The sequence below is a fragment of the Electrona antarctica genome (assembly GCF_951216825.1).
Source record: "Electrona antarctica genome assembly, chromosome: 21".
Lineage (NCBI taxonomy): Eukaryota > Metazoa > Chordata > Actinopteri > Myctophiformes > Myctophidae > Electrona > Electrona antarctica.
Window position 1 is genome coordinate 15,984,850 of NC_136802.1, and position 18,137 is coordinate 16,002,986.

The window sequence follows — 18,137 nt, forward strand, 5'->3', positions numbered from 1 at the left end:
TACATTTGTCTCACTCTCTTCCGATGCAGTAAGTGCCATGTAATCTATCTAGCAAAGTTATTCATGTCACTCCATATAAATGTATCTCTAAAGAAAAAGTACTCTCTGTGAAGACACCGTGATTACCTCATCATCGTTATACACAACGACATATTATTCTATTAAGATGACTTGTACTAAAGAACGTAATCCTTTGTTATAGTAATCAAAGTCAAGAAGTCATTTACCATACAGCATTTCCTGTCAGCACTTCATGCTTCGACAGACAGGGTCTCAGACATCAAAAGCCTGATGCAACAAACGCAGATGTTGCAGACAGTGAAATCTGTCTATTCATCATAGTGTGCACACTGTATGGACAAATTATAAGGCACAGCAGGATGTGCTTGAGTTGAGTTCTGACACAAGAACGCGAGAAAGGTGAAGTGTCTGGAGTGCCTGTCGTTGATGTGCACTCCAGGACACGTGGCGTGACTGACGTCTAATCACAATTGATAAAACGGCAACATTTGGAGGGTTATTTGCTTTTTGAATATGAATTCAGGATTGTAGTTGTTATCTCCTTGGCCTTGTGCATCAGCAGGACTCTGAGATGACAAGGATTTAATATGCAGCTGCTGATAGTGTAACAACAGACAGATGGGTCTGAAGGGGAGCATTCCTATGCAAGTAAAATGCATTTTTGTGAAATAGGGAACCTAATAGTTCATATTTTGGTACTGCTGAGCTGAAAGTCAAATAGGTCAAGTTGATTATTTTATAATCACTATCTTTCCTATACCCACTATTGCCAATTACTTGGAATAGTGAAATGCTTCTTTTGAAATAATGTGGATACTGCCTATAGGCAGAATTAAAGTTTGGTGTGACCGTACCCTAGCTTACACTAGGCTAGACTATGTTCATAATACTCCATTGTATGTTGCTATGTCGGTTTAATTGACAATGGCTTCAAGATGATAACAGTCCATAATTAATAATTATTTCCCCCATCAACCTTGCTTTAAAGGCATTATTCTCCTCACATTTGAGTTGTATGCTTTTAATGAATCTGTCACTCAACATTTCTTTAGCTCATAAGGCCAAACTAGCACTCTATTATCAATAATACAGATCTTCTTATAGAGCCCTTATCAAAACACTGAACCTCACCGCAAGGCAATACAAAGGTGTGGAAAGGGCAGCCTAGCGCATTAGTAGATGTGACCTTCCTTCCATCCAAGCATTATACATTGAATGCTGTGTCAGCAAAGCTTGAAGAACCATCAAAGATCCGAGTCACCCCAACCACGGTTTCAGATGATGCCGCATGGGAAGTGACTACGTAGCTACAGGGCCGGTGGCAGCAGGTTGCTAATAAAGAGCTGCATGCCATGAACAAGCTAGCCAAGGCAAAAACAAAGTCAGCCTGCAGAGCAAAAGCAAGGCTTCACTCTCAAACTGTTTATATTAGTTTCAAGGACCCAGAAGAGGGACTCAGCTGGTATACCGTCACTTTACAGCCGAACTGCATGCTTTTGCACGCCTTTATATGGTCCGGCTCCCAGGCCACAACAAAGAAGGGAAACAATAAGCCAGGAATAAATGCAAAAATGTAAAGTTTATTAAATAGAATAATGCATTTTAAAGAAGATTAGATTTGTGTTTCTGGTGTAATGATCCATAGTTTCCTTTCGTGGCTGTTTACATTCGAGGGTCGCCGGTCCTCTCGAACGGAACAGTTCATGCCCAGGACGTAAAATGTTAAAGAAGATAAAGCAAAGGTTTCCAGCAGAAACTAAACTGCCACCACAAACAAATTACTGAGTCAAACAAACAATATGCTCTGTGTGGCCTAGCCCCATATGTGCCCTCTCCCTACGCTCATTCTGTAGCTCCGAGATGAGGTCACAGAAAGGGCCCCTCCCACCCCGTTCAGAGACGGCGCATGTTTCCACAATTCCCCATTTCTTACCCTTTTCTAAACAATATATCAAAAACGTGAAGTGGCTTTCAGGGATTACACTAATTCAACGTCAACAACGCCAAAGAAAATCCAACTTTAAACGGTTACGAGCATTACAGCGGTTGGTTTAGTCAGCCGCTTCCATGTTTATCAAGGGATTGGTGCGTGTGCGCGGGCATGTCGAGTGAACTGAAGTCAGTTGGACATTTTCGACCAGGGGAGGCGCCGGGGAGGCGCTAAAGCTTTTCAACTTCCTTGAAAAACATGCTAAACAACCGCTAGACGCTCGTGTAATCGTTTAAAGTAGGATTTTCTTTGGCGTTGTTGACGTTGAATTAGTGTAAACCCTGAAAGCCACTTCACGTTTTTGATATATTGTTTAGAAAAGGGTAAGAAATGGGGAATTGTGGAAACATGCGCCGTCTCTGAACGGGGTGGGAGGGGCCCTTTCTGTGACCTCATCTCGGAGCTACAGAATGAGCGTAGGGAGAGGGCACATATGGGGCTCTGTGTGGCCATGCTCGGGTGTGGCCCAGGAGGAAGAGAAAGAATCGCTGGGAAGGAGCTAGGAAGGTGCAGGGCAGTGATTGGAGGCACTGGCCAGCTGCCTTCAATCCTTGATTGCCACCGCTCTCCAACCAGGTCCCATCACCCTGAAAGACAGATTACTATTAGTAAGGCACAGACATAAACGTTGACATAGGCCACGGGGCCGTCAACAATAAATAAAAACTGTTTCTCTTCCCCAACTGTTGTGTATATAACCTACCAGGGTTTCTTAAAGTGGGTGCCAACCGTGGCGCCCTACAAATATTTTCAATGTACTAATACCTTTTAGAATGATTGGGGAACATTTTATGCATTTGCGTACCCCATCCCCCTACTGTACATAGAACATCAGAAGTCAGTCACTATAGATGAAGGAGAACAAACGTTACCCCCATTCAGCAACTGGCTGTCTGATGAGTCAGGAGCAGCACAATGGCCAAAGGTGAGGCTTAGCTGGAGTGGTGCTGCTACTGTTCAGGTTCAGAGTTAATGGCTAGAACAGCTAGAACTGTTCACTGTATCATGTTGTACTATGGGGCGGCGGGGCCTGTCACTGACTGCACCCATCCTGATGGTGGATGTTGCAATCAGCCAAATGTCAGTTGACATGTGCTGACCTCAGCACATTTGTGATGGCGGCTATGGCCGTTCTTAGCCCAAGGAGTGTTTTTCGTGCAAAACTAATGCTTGGAATGGATTCAGAATCATGAAAAGCCCCTAGTTTGACACGTCACATAATGTAATTGAAATAATAATAATGACATTTATAACATTTTGCCTTATGGTTGTTGATGTACCCCAACTTTCAGCAGCTGTCAAAAATTCCCCTAGGGTGGTTGAATAGAAACCAATGTGGGATGTTAGTAGACACCTTTACAAACACATTGGTGAAGAAACTTCTTGGTAAAAAAAAAATCCCAGATTTGATGGGGAGATGGTTTGACAAAAAACAAAACATAAAGAAAATGTTCAAGCCAGCTGACCAGCTCTGCATTCTACTTATCACTATAAGTCTACGATCATAAACCTGCTCACTCACAGTAGCCGGCCACCTGAATCTCTGAGTCTCTGAGTAGCCAAGGCTATACTTATTGTCTGCCCCCAACCCATTTATCTGGATATGCATTTTTATGGATTCCTGTAGTTTTTTAGGACTTATTTATATTCAGAGTATTGTCTTGCATAATGCATTTGATATATTTATTCTTGTACGAGTCTGTGTTGTCTTTGTACTAGGAGAAACATATTTTTTTTTCCTGCTGCTACAGTTGGAAAGAATGACAAATAAAGCAATCTTGAATTGTTCTCTGCCTGCAGATCAACTTAGTTTATGCTAGGTTAGCACGTGTTATTCTTGAACCTGTTATTGTCTCCACCAGGCCGAAGGCATGGGGAGAGAGTATGTTTTGCACTCCGTCCGTGTGTGTGTGTGTCCGTCCGTGTGTCCGTGTGTCCTTCCGTCCGTCCGTTACCAGCTAATCTCTGGCACCGTTAACCCGGTCGATGCCAAACTTTGCACACACACTCCCTGGATGCCAACGATGAACCTCTGCCCCACATTTTCCAGAACGGCCTGTTATAGCGCCACCATGAGGCAGCTTTTCACATGTTTTACCTAAAACTGCACCGATCTGCGTGAAACGTTGCATGCACACTCCCTAGAGGCCAAGGACAAACCTTTGACCTGCATTTTCCGCATCTGCCTTTTATAGCGCCACCAGGAGGCCGACTTTTGTAAAACACATTTTTTGATATTACTCCTCCAGATTCTGTCCAAAAATCTCACAAATCGTTACAGAGTATCTCTATGGTCATGTGCTCAAGTCGGATCTGTCCCATATTTCATATTCCATCCTAATTGGCTATAATTGGCTTTCACAGTTTGCAAGATTGCCCCGTTTTGAACAAAAGCCTCAAATCATGAACGCAGCATGCAATTTACGTGAAATCTTTCACACATTTTCCTACTAGGCTGAGGAATATATCCCACCCTTTTCACATTGGCCTGTTATAGCGCCACCAACAGGTTGATTTTTGCAACAATTTTGGAACAAAATGCCTCAAATCATCCAATTGCCATCAAAGGCAAACATGTTTATATTACTCCTAAACATGTTGCCAAACATCTCACACAGTCCTATCCTCCTGGTGGAGACCTGTGCCCAGAAGGGCACTTTTTCTAGTTCTATCTGTTTTAGACCTCTGCCCGTCCCTAGTTATTCTTTGCCTGACACCTTAACCTTTGCCTGTTTATCCTAGAACCGCTGTGTATGGACCTGGACCGAACTCTTGACATACGGCTTGCCTAATCCCTATATCGGAACCGACGCTCCACGGATGGCCTTTCCGGAACCTTGACCCCCACTATCCCTACCGACGACGTCTCTGACTTTTCCCTTTGGCTTTATTAAAACCCGTCAACGCTTATTACTGTCTCCGTCTGCATGCCTCATGCTTTTGAGTCCTATCTTTTCTGGTGCCTGACAGAGAGTGTACAGGGTTTGATGAGGGCCCAGGTAGGGCCGGGCCTTAATTTTCGTGCCTGTTGAGAACTCTAGTTTTCACCGGCTACCGGGAGCGCGGCTGCACTAATTACTTTGGGGCAGACCCATCTAGAGGTTGAATGGACAGGTATACGTCAAAAGGCATCGAAGAGGAAGGATGGATGGAAAGGATCAACATGTGGAATATCAGAACAGGTTCTGACATATATCCATATATGGAGATCTAAGGGTTTGAGGTCAGATGTAGAGTTGCTGGCCAATATTGATGACAGCAGGTCGCATTTACTATGACACTGATGATGTCACGTGATGGCACGAGACCTGGGCACCATTATATGGGGGCTTTCCCCATGTATGGGGATTTTGAGTGATACACTGACTAACTGACTGACGGACAAAAAACGTACGATTTCATAGTAAATGCGACCTGCAGTCGGAATAAATACTATAAAAGACTAAAGACGACTTAGCATCCAACCTCACCCTGCAGGTCATGTGTGCATAGTAAAGGCTACCAGTGCAGTTGTGCATTCAACGGCATAATATACGTACTGTAAGACCTACAGACTAGGACTTGGCTAAGTCAAAACACTGACAGGACAACATGAATAATGTGCAATCTTTTTTCTTTTTCTTTTTGTATTTATGTTTTTTTATTGTTCATACCAGCAGCAGTTGGTTGGTCACAACATACAATATCTCGCCTATTTACAGGGAGAAAATAGAAATTAGGGGGTACAAATTTTTTTTGTTTTTTCCCTAGGGCCTAGAGGACGACCTCCTACCTCCCACCCACCCCCCCACCCTCCCTCCCTCCGCCTGACAGTGACACTTATTATTGTAACAAAAAAATACAAAACAATTGAAATAAACATACAAGTACAAAAATGAGAATAGCTCTGTTCATCATCGGCACTCCTTCCAGTACACCCTACCTACAGCCTCCACCCGCCTACACTGCGCATGACCAAACCTGCCTCCGAGCCCAGGCCTATATGCATATTTGCACCTCAACCTGCAGTCAGTGGGTGAACACTAAGCAGTGAGTATTAAAGAGAGAGGAGAAAGAGATGAGAATAAATAAGAGGATATACAAATGTAGAAAATAGGATAGCAGCGTGGTCTGGTTGACTAACACCTCATGATGTCTCGTCTGTGGGTAACCTCTGTAGGTTTTTGAAGTACTGTATGAGTATGGGTTCCATTTTAGAACAAATTTACCGCCCCTGAGTGAATATTTAATTTTCTCGAGTTGGAGGAAGTACATTACGTCATTTAGCCATTGGGAAAAAAAAAGGTGGCTGGGCAGCCTTCCAGTGCAGGAGAATCCTGCGTTTGGCTAGTAAGGACGTGAAAGCCACGATGTCTGTTTTCATAAGGTCCAGACGCAGGGACTCAGCAGGAGTGCCGAAGATGGCCAGTAGGGGACAAGGCTGTATATCCACTCCGAGCACCTCGGAGAGGGCCTTAAAAATTGATTCCCTGCAGTAGAAGCGTAGTTTGGGGCAGTAAAAAGAATAATGTGCAATCTTATCCCAGTAATCAAATATCGATTGAGGCATGTACAGTAGATACTGTATAGGTATGCATTAGTTAGAAATAATTATCACACTATCCACACATGGCATTTAATTGACAGTGTGATGATATATGATCATGCTGGATGGCCCTGAGGGCCATGATGGTGAGTGTTGCAGAGCAAAATACAACGGGTGATTTAAGGACAACCGTCCCCATGATGGAGTGCGCTTAAAAGGTGAACGCATATCAATGTTATGACCCAGCTGTCACCTGACTTGAGTGTCTGATATAGACAGTGGGTCATTAATTTACCTGTTCCATATGGGCTCTGTCAAAGTGCAATGAATCTTTCCTTTATATAATAGAAATGATTTATGTTAGTGTGACCAATATTCCTCCTATACAGTATATGTGCCCTTTTGTTTTTCATCATGATTATAATGCCTTTCTAAATCCAACAATGAATAGGACCAGAAACATGTTAAAATAGATTTTTGGCAGTGTTTTCCCCTGATAACTTCATGTCAATATCACACTGGGTGTGTTCTGTAGTATACAATGTGATATTAAATTTGGGGTGGAGTGGTTCTTTTTGTAGAAACACATTGTTACACCCTGAGCAGCATAAACGGAGGTCTCCGTCCTATCAAATAGAGGGTATGCGCGTGACATCATCATCAAACCAGGAAGTTATGCAGGAATGCCTACTAAGTGGCTAAAAACTACTTTCTGGCCTTGACAGCCCATTCATCCAAACAGAAAAGTAATATTTAATTGCCTTAAACGACATTAAACAATGTTAAACTCACTTTACCTGTCACTTTGCCACTCGATTTGCCACTCGATTTGCCATTGACTTTATGCATGCGCATACCCTCTATAGTAACGCTCAACGCGGAGATTAATAAAAGGACGGAACTTTATTGATATCAAAACAGAGCGCATTGCTCCACAGGCTGGGAGCGTCTGTTGGGCAACATTCGATGGCATTTCCGGTTGGGACGTCATCCAAAATGTTCCCCCCCATTTTAGTGGATGAGAACGAAAATCTTCAAACGTGAATAACGCTTGATCTAAATCAATCCGTCCAATTATAATCAAAGATGATGTTTTTGACAGCCCATCGCGGTCCCACCGCTAATCGCGTTAGAATTAATCATACCTCCCCTTTGTTGTCGATCGCCTCGGGGGTGTTTTGACTATACATCTAGCTACTTCAGCTACATCCAAGATGGCGCCTGGTGCTCTTGAAATGTGCTCCGTTGCTGCAAATCGCTTGGCGCTCTGATTTAATGGTCCTAAATACCCCCGGGCGTTCGGGGTGTTAACGGAAGATGAATACTGCAATGTGCTTCTGGGTGAGATATGACAAAATACCTGAAATATGAAATACCTACACTAGTTATACTCCCACAACCTCTCCACATGTACAATAGAGCAAATCCTGTTTGGTTCACCTCCACCAGCAACCTGTGCCAATCCCTCCTCTGTAACTGCACCCACATGCCAAAGTGACATCTGACTCATACTGCACAGTGTGCACATACACACATGGATAACATTTAGAAGTGGAATTTATGCACACAGCACCGCCAAGAACCAAAAAATGTATGACCAATGGTTTATTTTATTGCTGATCTTGAATCTTAAGCAAAGTTTGTATTTCTGCTGAAAATTACTTACTTACTTGCTTACTTACTTGCATGTACTTGGGTACTAACTTACGCCTACTACCCCTTCTGGGGCATAGGCCATCAAAAAGCGATCTCCAGGCATCTCTGTCTTGAGCTGTTCTCTCCAGTTGGTTGCAGGTCGCAAAGGCATATATAAGTCACATCTGCTTCCAGGTCGCTGAAAATTAGCTGCCTCCATTTCTCCCGCCATGTCCTTGGACAAGACGTCAACGCATAGATTGCACAGCGAGAGTAATCCTGAAACTAGGACAGCAGTGGCAGATGTCACAGTGATTGACAAGCCTAAACCTAATTCAGCTGATGATATATAGGCCTATTGCTTTCCGGCTGAAAACACATAATGACCTGGCTCAGCCCAGCCTGCCCAGGTATGGCAATGAACTGTTGAACTTTCACTTGAATGTCATTTTCTCTCCACCACATCCCCGGGGTGCCATAACCTGCTGCGCTACTGCCACAGCAGCATCTTACTGTAGGTCCATCCAATCTCATCTCATCCACAGTCTGACAACATTCAAGGACTTTTCACTATAAGAGTGTCAGTCTGTCTGTCAGAGTGTCAGTCAGTCAGAGTGTCAGTCAGTCTGTCAGTCAGAGTGTCAGTCAGAGTGTCAGTCTGTCAGTCAGTCTGTCAGTCAGAGTGTCAGTCAGAGTGTCAGTCTGTCAGTCAGAGTGTCAGTCTGTCAGTCAGAGTGTCAGTCAGTCTGTCAGTCAGAGTGTCAGTCTGTCAGTCAGAGTGTCAGAGTCAGAGTCAGTAGAGCTAATCTACAGTCAGTCTGTCAGTCAGAGTGTCAGTCTGTCAGTCAGAGTGTCAGAGTCAGAGTCAGTCAGTCAGTCAGTCCGTCAGTCCGTCAGTCATGCGCAAGGTCCGTCTGTCTGTGTAGAGCTAATCTCCGTCAATAGACGTGCATCTGTGCGCACACACACACTCTCTGGAGGCCAGAGAACGTCTGCCCCAAATCTTTCACATCGGCCTGTTATAGCACAAAAGTACTCCTTTAAAAAGTAATGGCTTTATAATTAGAAGTTTACCATTTTCTGTCATTAATGTCAATGTTATCTAAACATCATTCCGTAATTAACCCACATTTTAAATGTAATAGTTTTTCCTCTGAGTATTTTCGTCTGGACTTTTAAATCAATCCATACTTTAAAATGCATGATTAAAACACAATAATGTAACATTGACAAAACAAGTTCACAAGAGACTGTCCGTCATTTCCATCCTTTGATTGATTGATTGAAGAATGTATTAACAGATTGGAGAATTAAGATCACACACACGCGATTTTCGGATTTTTAGCGGCGTTTCTCCATCGGTTTTCCGAAAAACGCGCCCAGTAACCACCTTAACACCTTAACACAACTCAATACAACACGGGACGACACCATAAAGCATTACACTTATTTACAATAGGGTCCACCATGTTCAATTCATCATAACACTAGAGACGTACAGATAAACACTTCTATATAACCAAAAACAGGACATCATCATAGAGGAGGTAAAAAGCAGGGGAAAAAACAACATAAAAACATATACAGTACAGTGAGGGGAAAAGGGTGGGTGGGGGATTCAGATTTTACGGGGGCCAGTTTCAAATTGCAGCCGTCCGTGCCCTTTGAGAGCAGTTTTGAAGGAGTCAAGGGAGTCAATTTCTTCATAAATCTCAGAATGCATATTGGAAGCAGTAATACATACCTGTGAACTCTATTTATTATTGAAGCTGCGATATCCGTCCTAGCACTTCCTGGCAAAAAAATCTGAATAGTGGGCCAGACACCATGAAATCAATCTTGTTCCAGTCCCAGATCGCTGACATCTTAGCTGTTTGAATTTATAATACATTCTGGACAGTTTTTACTCATGTAACAACTTTGTATGTTTACAGAGATCACTGATAATCTGATATGTTCCATTCCACCCTTGCCACCTCCAATTTAATGTGTGGATTGATCGAACAAGCTTGTTTGATGTCTAGGACTTCTGGCATTATGAATTAAATAGAATCTCGCATATAACGCCATGCGGTCTGTGTTGTTTCTCCGTGAATATTGTGTGTCCGAGTGAGAGAGACACACAAACTGTACATTTTGAACGAAGACAGACAGCGATGTATTTGGCAACTGACTGTGTTGTTTCCGTGTTGTTGTTTTTTTCTCTGTGAATAAGACAGAGAGAGATAATCCAAGTGTGTCTGTGGTGTTGTTTCACCGCAGTTGTGGGAAAGCCGTGGTGGCCACTGACCGCCTTTTGTCCATGCTGTTGTTCGATGCGATACAGAAAAGGGTTTTTACTTTCACTTTCAACACCAAGCGACAGACTGCTGCTCGTATAGGAAAGCCCCGCTGTGATTGGCCAGTAATCGCACACCCGCCCAGCTGGGTTGAAGACGCAGAGGTAACGTAACACGGCCAGAAAGCACAGGCGTAAACGGCACTTCTGCATACGTCACAACTGGCGCACAAAGTTGTTCGCTCCATGGGCACAAAATTGTGGCCGTGGAATTCTCTGAAATGTAATAATAGATTTGTAAACTTGCTACAACCCATTGCACCTTACCTAAACATACACTATATATACTAACTATATACAGTATAGGCCTATACATACTGTACTCTAGCAACTAGCATGCAGTTGCGTGAAACATATACTCTTGACATTTCCACACACAAATGTAGTACACATTTTTAGTGTGCACCTACCAAACCCTGGGTTTTGTTTTCTAGTCCAGTAATAATGTAATTTGTGTCAAACTAGAGGGTTTTCATGATGCTGAATCCATTCCAAGCATTAGTTTTGCATAAAAACACTCATTGGGCTACATTTGGCCATAGCCACTTGCCCAAATGTGTTGACCTCATCACATTTGGGATGACGGCTATGGCCGTTTTTAGACCAATGAGTGTTTTTATGTAAAACTAATGCTTGGAATGGATTCAGCATCATGAAAACCCCCTAGTTTGACATGTCACATGCTACTTAAAGCAAAAGGAAATCTAGAAAATATGGTGGCCATACTGTACAGGCCATTTTCTAAACTTTCCCCTCAGACAATTCCAGGCAACTTTTTTCTGTTATTCAGGATATATTGAAGATACAAAATCAGCAAACAAATTTTTTGCAATTAGTTTGAGGTTGATCCTGTATTTTCCATAGATTTCCTGTACTATTCCGGCATCCTCTCCTTATTTGTTCCTGGTTTCACCGTAGGTATCAGGTATAGATGACACACGGTTGTGGTTAGGAGGACCATGACCATGACTGGGTGGCGCAGTGGTAATGTGCCTGCCCACCACCTCAAGGTCAAGGTCAACTTTATTGTCCACAAAGGAAATTTGTCCTCAGAGGCTGCGGCTGGTGCATCCGGCTTTGTCGATAATTGGCCAGTGTTTTGGGGTGTGAAGCCGGACAGGGACGGTGATAATTGTCACTGCACGTACTCCTACGGGCTGGTGTGGCATCTGTCAGCAGGGAGTGTTGGGTGGGAGGAGTAGTACACAGGGGGCTCGTCACTGGCAGGTGGCAGTGACAACACACAGAAATATGTGTGGGGACGAAGTAATTGGTATAGCAACTAAAATAGGGAGAAAAAGAGGTATTCTTTTTGAGGGGCGCTAGCCCCTCCCATATAAAGGTTCAATGTTTGTTTTAAAAACGCCATTGACAATGAAGGGCAAATTTACGTCATATTGTCCCTCATTACGTCATATTGTCTCTTTATTGTTAATGGCATTTAATGTTTGTGTTTGCACCGTTTGTTTTACATCACCTAATCAACATGAGTTAAACTATTAGCGCCCCTCACTTCACACTGGTGTGATTTTTTATATTTTGTGTAGAGCAAAAACATGAGGACATTATAACAAAGAAAAGAAACAACAGCAGCATATCTCAAAAATTAAAGTCAAAAGCACAAAAAGTAAACCTCTAGGAAAAATATTGAATGGACCCACGTTCATTAGCTGACCATATGGAAAGTATTTCTTTAATTGGAAACTCCCATAGATAATGGCAGAGAATTCCATATTTTAGTTGTATACACTGTAAACTTTATTGTCCACAAGGGATATTTGTCTTGGGCTTTCACCCCAGCTACAGCCACACATAAAACATCAATGACAAACAAAATTACATTACAGAGGAAGACACAACATTACACAATTGCACACATGATGTGGATAATCTAGCCTCACACAGTTACTGCTGTTTCAGAGCCTCGTTCAACATCTTAGTTGATGCTGGTACAAACGATTTTTTAAATCTGATGTGCTTCCACTTTGGTTCTTTGTATCTTCTCCCAGAGGGCAGAAGTACAAACTCGCCATTTAAAACATGGGTAACATCCCTGACGATTTTTTTTAGCCTGTTTTAATGTAGCCTGCTCATAAATAGACTGCAGAGAGGGGAGTTGTCTTACCCCTATGATCTTCCCTGCAGTCTGCACCAATCTGAACAAGTTGGACCTCAATTGCACTGAGAGATTACCGAACCAAACTGTGATGCCAAACCTGACCAGGCTTTCCAAGACTGCTCGATAGAACACTAACATACCGTAGCTGTTTGAAAGGCATGCCACAGGGGCGTTTCTAGCATTGTTTAAGATGAGAGGCTTAGCCCATGCAGTCGGGTCCAGGGACGTTCTCCCCAGGAAGACAATGTTCTGAATTCTAAATGCAGACATTTGAAGAATTCTCCAAAGGGGATAATCATGCTAAATATTGTGGAGGAAATCAATTCTAGTCTGTTTTAAATTAGCTACAATAAACAGGTTACGGTCATCCCTACTAACTGACAAAATCCGCTATGCAGTTCGGAAGAGCTCAAATCACCAGGGTCTCCTCACGCACACATGCTCCAAATAATTCAACATTTTCCACAAATATTCCTCACTATTCTGGCTATTATAATAGCTTATTATAATAGCTGCTTTCTGCAGCCTTGAGGTCGCCTGGATCAGCAGGTCTGCTCCAGGTCTCCAGGTCTGCTCAACACAATCCAGGTCTAGTCAGTCGCGGGCGTGTGCACGAAACGAGCACGCGTGTGGAAATTTCAAGGGACCACGTACATTTACGCGTGCGCCGTTGACTCCCCTCAACTTTTCCGCACATCCAAAATAAACGCACGCCTCTCATTGAAAATTAATAATTAGGCGTGTCAGTTGCTGCCCTTCTGAAAGGACCTTAACTGTACCGCTGGCTATACTTCAGCTTACTGGGTGTCAAATGCGTCCCCACTAAAGGCCCCTCCCCCTTTTTATTATTTAAAAACATTCGACCAGCCGAAGGCCAGAGCCAGGTCAGACTCAGAGCCATAGAGTAAGACAGAGTTACGACAACTGTGTTCACTTCATGGGGCCATGCAGTCCAAGTCTACATAAGACTTCTATTGGCGAATAGTGACAAAGGCCTGAACCGGAAGTTGACGGAATGCATTGGAGTCTATAGAGCGCCCGAAGTCCAGACGTCACTCGCTCATCCCCTGGTTCATGGAAGTTTTTCTCTATGGAGAATAACATGGGGTCATCTTAAAATCGTCTCATGTAAGAATTCACCTATAGCCAATTAAGACCCGGCCTCTCTCACTTAGACACTCCCACTTGGACACATTCCAGCCAGGCTCATTCATTCCAATGTAAATATCATGGATTTTACACATTAAATACTGGTTCATTTTTGGAACCATACCTTCAAAATCAATTTCAAATCCAACAACAAGGCCTGCCATATGCATTGGAAAAATATGTGTGTGGAATTTCTTTTTTAAAACAATGTTTTATCATATAGGAAAACTATAACCCATGTTATGCTTAGCTGTGATTGGACCATAGCAGTTTGGGGAGGGGCTTAGCTATAGGTCAATTGCGGTCCAACAATAAACAAACTGTCTCGCGAAATTGTCAGGGAGGTGTCTCTGTATCGTTTACGACCGTCAGTCGTCAGTCATATTTCGTGTAGTCCGTTTCTAGCGAAAATGAAAAAAGTTAATTCAGCAGCAGTAACAATAGCGTTTTCTCTCAGTCAGTTGATTCTTCATATCCATATGAGTGAAACGGACGGGATGATCTAAAATCCCCCTATGGGGATTACAATGCAAATAAAAAAGTACATGAACCAGTGGACTTATCTACCGATATTGACGTCAGACTTCGGTGCTCTATTGGCTTTACTCTGTCTTACTCTATGGCTCTGGTGTAGGTGTGGCTGTAGAATAAGTTGTGTATGTGAACCATTAGTGTGTGAACTAAACCAAACTAATGAAGTGTGCAGCACAGGAGAGACTAGAGAGGTCACACACACTAGAAACTGACAGTGCTGCCTCATTATGCTGACTGTGTACCTGGGAGTATCCTCAGCCCTAATGAGCTGCCTCCCAAACTAGAATGACTCAAAGTAGTCTGTCTCTCAGGTGAACTATGTTTTTATAATTAAGGCTGGAATCTTAGACTTATTTTAATTAATGTACTTATTTCCATTCTTAATTTCTTTGTGAATTCACCCCCAAAAGCATATTTACGCATGCACCCTATACATGTTACTCACAAATAAGCAATTAACAGTATGTACAGTAAATAACTACAAACATGAATAGTAGTTATAGCCTGCAACTGCAGCATGTTTGATCAATATCTGTGAAACTGATGTTCTCACCAACCATATTCCTGCCAAACAATGACCATATAAAGTTTGCCTGTGTGGCCTGAATTGCTGTCAAACGACAGGCACAGAGCTGCTGTGTGTGATGGATTACGGTAATTATTATTACTCATTGGGAGCAAACAAGGGCTACTTGAGATTATGAACCTGCTGTGCTCTGAGTCTTGTGACTCTTTAGACAAAATACCACATCTATAATCCAGAATAATGTTTGTTTCACGCTTTACTGAATAATATCTAGGTAAAAGTTAAGTTTGGCCAAGTTAAGTTTGGCGTGACAGGCTTTCCTTTTTTATTTAACCTTTTTTTTAAACCAGTAAACATTGAGACTGCGTCTCTTTTACAAGTGGGAACTGGCCAAGAGGCAGAATTATTTTTACAATTTCCTGTTGTGTCCCATGTTGACTGTGTCGCATGTTGACTGTTTTATGGGAGCCCCTCCTCCCCTTTCTAAGTCCACTTCCTCCTGGGTGCTTCTGTGTTTTGGAGAGCGGTGCCTAACCACTCCAATGAAGAGCTACAGTATGTGTGTCCGTCTGTCCGTCTGTCCCTATGTCCGTCCGAGTACGGACAGCTGCAATACTGCTGGGTGAACAAAACGCAGTGGCACTGTTGAGTATTATTATTATTATTATGATTATTTTCAACTTGTAGCTATGCTCTTTTCAAATCCCTTTTTGGCATTTCTACAGGATACTACAGGATTTTAATAGGCTTATACTTGATACTACATGATTAGAATAGGCTTACTTGATACTACAGGGTTTGAATAGGCTTATACTTGTGTTAAAATCAAAATAAAAAACACTCATGCAGACACAGATGCACTTGTTTTCTTTAAACAAGCACCACGAGCTTGTAGATCTGCAATCTTTGGGCAGTGGTTCTGACAGATTCTGCCGTTTGTGAATATGGCAATTGTACTAATAAGTTAACCCTTGACCCTTATCTGTGCTAAATGTCATCAAATTCCCCCAGGGCATTACTATGATTAAATCGCCCACAATGTACATAATTTGGTGTTCATATATTCAAACGGGTAAGGGCTAGTATATACAATAATTCAAACATGACGTGACCCCCTGTAGTAACTCTGAGGACCTCCTAGGGGTCCCGGACCACCTGCTGAAGACCCCTGGCATACAGTATGTATCTCAAACCCTACATGGTCAGTCAAGCAATGTTAATACTGTACAACGTGTACATCTCAATGATCGAGCTCTGTTTCTGCACTGCATTCACTGTTGTGTGGAGCAACGCAACAAGCAGCATTGATCACAGGAGACAACACAGATTATCTTTTTCTAGGGTTACCATCTTTGGAACCTTGGAAGACTCTTTTCTTCTCATGTGTTGCTTGCTTGTGTTTGATACTTATAGTATAACTGAAGCTGAATTCATAATTTATCGTATGACCATGTTGCTCGGCGAAAACAGTTTTTGAAAATCTGTTATTTTGGCCATGAAGTATAAATGAATGCATCTGGAGACGGACTGGGGACTGTGGGAGCATTCATCATATGAGACGTTCATTATTACATTTGTCAGATTGAAGAAGTGCAGGGGTGGCTCAAATGGTCTTCCTTCGACAACTAGGGAGAAAATAAGTCTTTGTAGTGTTGACAGGAATCCAAGGAAAGTGTTTCATCCATTTTCGGCAGAGCTGTGCTCCACTCTTTCATTTGGACCATCTGACAGGAGAGAGTAAAGTGGTGTCAAAGAACAGAGCCTGTGCTTTTTGCACTGATGGTGAGTTGTGAGATCATCTGTGTGTCCGAGCTCCTTCATCATTACACATGTTAGCTACACTATGATTTATTACTGGCTGAAGACAATTCTTTTACATAACTCACCACACATTTACAAGGAAGGTAATGCATGAGGCAGTTTCAGTAAACATCTTACAGCAACCTTTTATGAAGTGTGGCTTGCAGAATATAATCTAATGTTATAATGTGAGCTGTCCTACTTTATACTAGTTTTAGTCTAGTTTATTCAGTTAAATAGGCCTTATATTAAAGGGAAATACCAATCATATAACCACCTGGATCCCATCCCATGGGAAACCCAAACATCTGCTGTTCAGCCTAAGAGGAATTCTGGACCCAGGCAGGACATACTGTACAGTATATAGTTATTGTTTAGTATTTTGTTTGTCAGATGTTTGTCAGATGCATAAATACCGTGCCAAAAGTGAAGGGACGGCCGGGGCACCGGGTGAGCGAGCGTGCAGCACTGGCTGAAATTACACCTTGTACTGGTTTCTCATATACTGTAGGCCTATACACGTGTGTGTGTGTGTGTGTGTGTGTGTGTGTGAGAACACCTAACACACCTAAGTTCGACTACTGAGTTTTGACCACACACACACACACACACACACACACACACACACACACACACACACACACACACACACACACACACACACACACACACACACACACACACACACACACACACACACACACACACACACACACACACACACACACACACACACACACACACACACACACACACACACACACACACAGGCTAAATTAATGCAATCAATGGCGGCCCTCTTGAGCAAGGTGAAACGCAAACTACAAATCAAGAGTATAGCGAGCAAGCCCCAAAAGGAAAGTCAGCTGTGTGGGACAGTTTAGTTGTGATTGTCGAATGTCGACGACTCTGGTATGAAAGTCGGTGCAACGCTCCGCGGCGTCAGAGGCGAGGGTGACTCTCCAAATAATTACAAAGAAGAAAAACAACACAAAAAGTGTTGTACCCTGCCCTATTTTTCTTCTTTCTAATTATTTGTTCGCCCCAACATATTGTGTTTGTTGTCATGATTTGTCACGATCTGAGTTGGCTTTGTTCGAGGCTTACAGATCTTTAAATAAATACTTTTTGAAATGTCTATGGGAAAACGTCATGAAAGGGGGCAGGACTGCGACGCTCTATAGACACATTGTTTTTGCCCACGGTCGTGGTCGGTATTTGTCCTATTTAGGATCGGATCCAATTTTAATCTGCTCCGTTTCAGACCGAATGCAATCCTTCTTGGGGCCGCTTCGGGGAGGGAGCGGTTAATTAGAATGTTTCTCGGGGCCTTAGTTTTACTAAGGTTAAGGTTAGGAATAAGGTTAGGTTTGACCGTTTAACTATAGTTTACTTAGGTTACGTTTAGGAATACCTGCAGGCTGTGCAGTTCTGCAAACTGTACGCCCGGGCGAGGTGGTAAAAGGGTGACCTCTCCAGTATTCACTTGCTTAATGATGA

The 18,137-nt window shown here is 42.8% G+C and overlaps 1 long non-coding RNA gene across 1 annotated transcript in view; it reads right to left on the reverse strand.

Annotated features, from left to right (window-relative positions):
- Positions 1-15,780: 15,780 nt before the first annotated feature.
- LOC306913679 overlaps positions 15,781-18,137 on the reverse strand; it is a 33,250-nt gene continuing 30,893 nt past the window's right edge. The window contains exon 3 of the long non-coding RNA XR_013788591.1: positions 15,781-16,561. This is a non-coding gene — a long non-coding RNA (uncharacterized lncRNA). The remainder of the gene's footprint in view (positions 16,562-18,137) is intronic.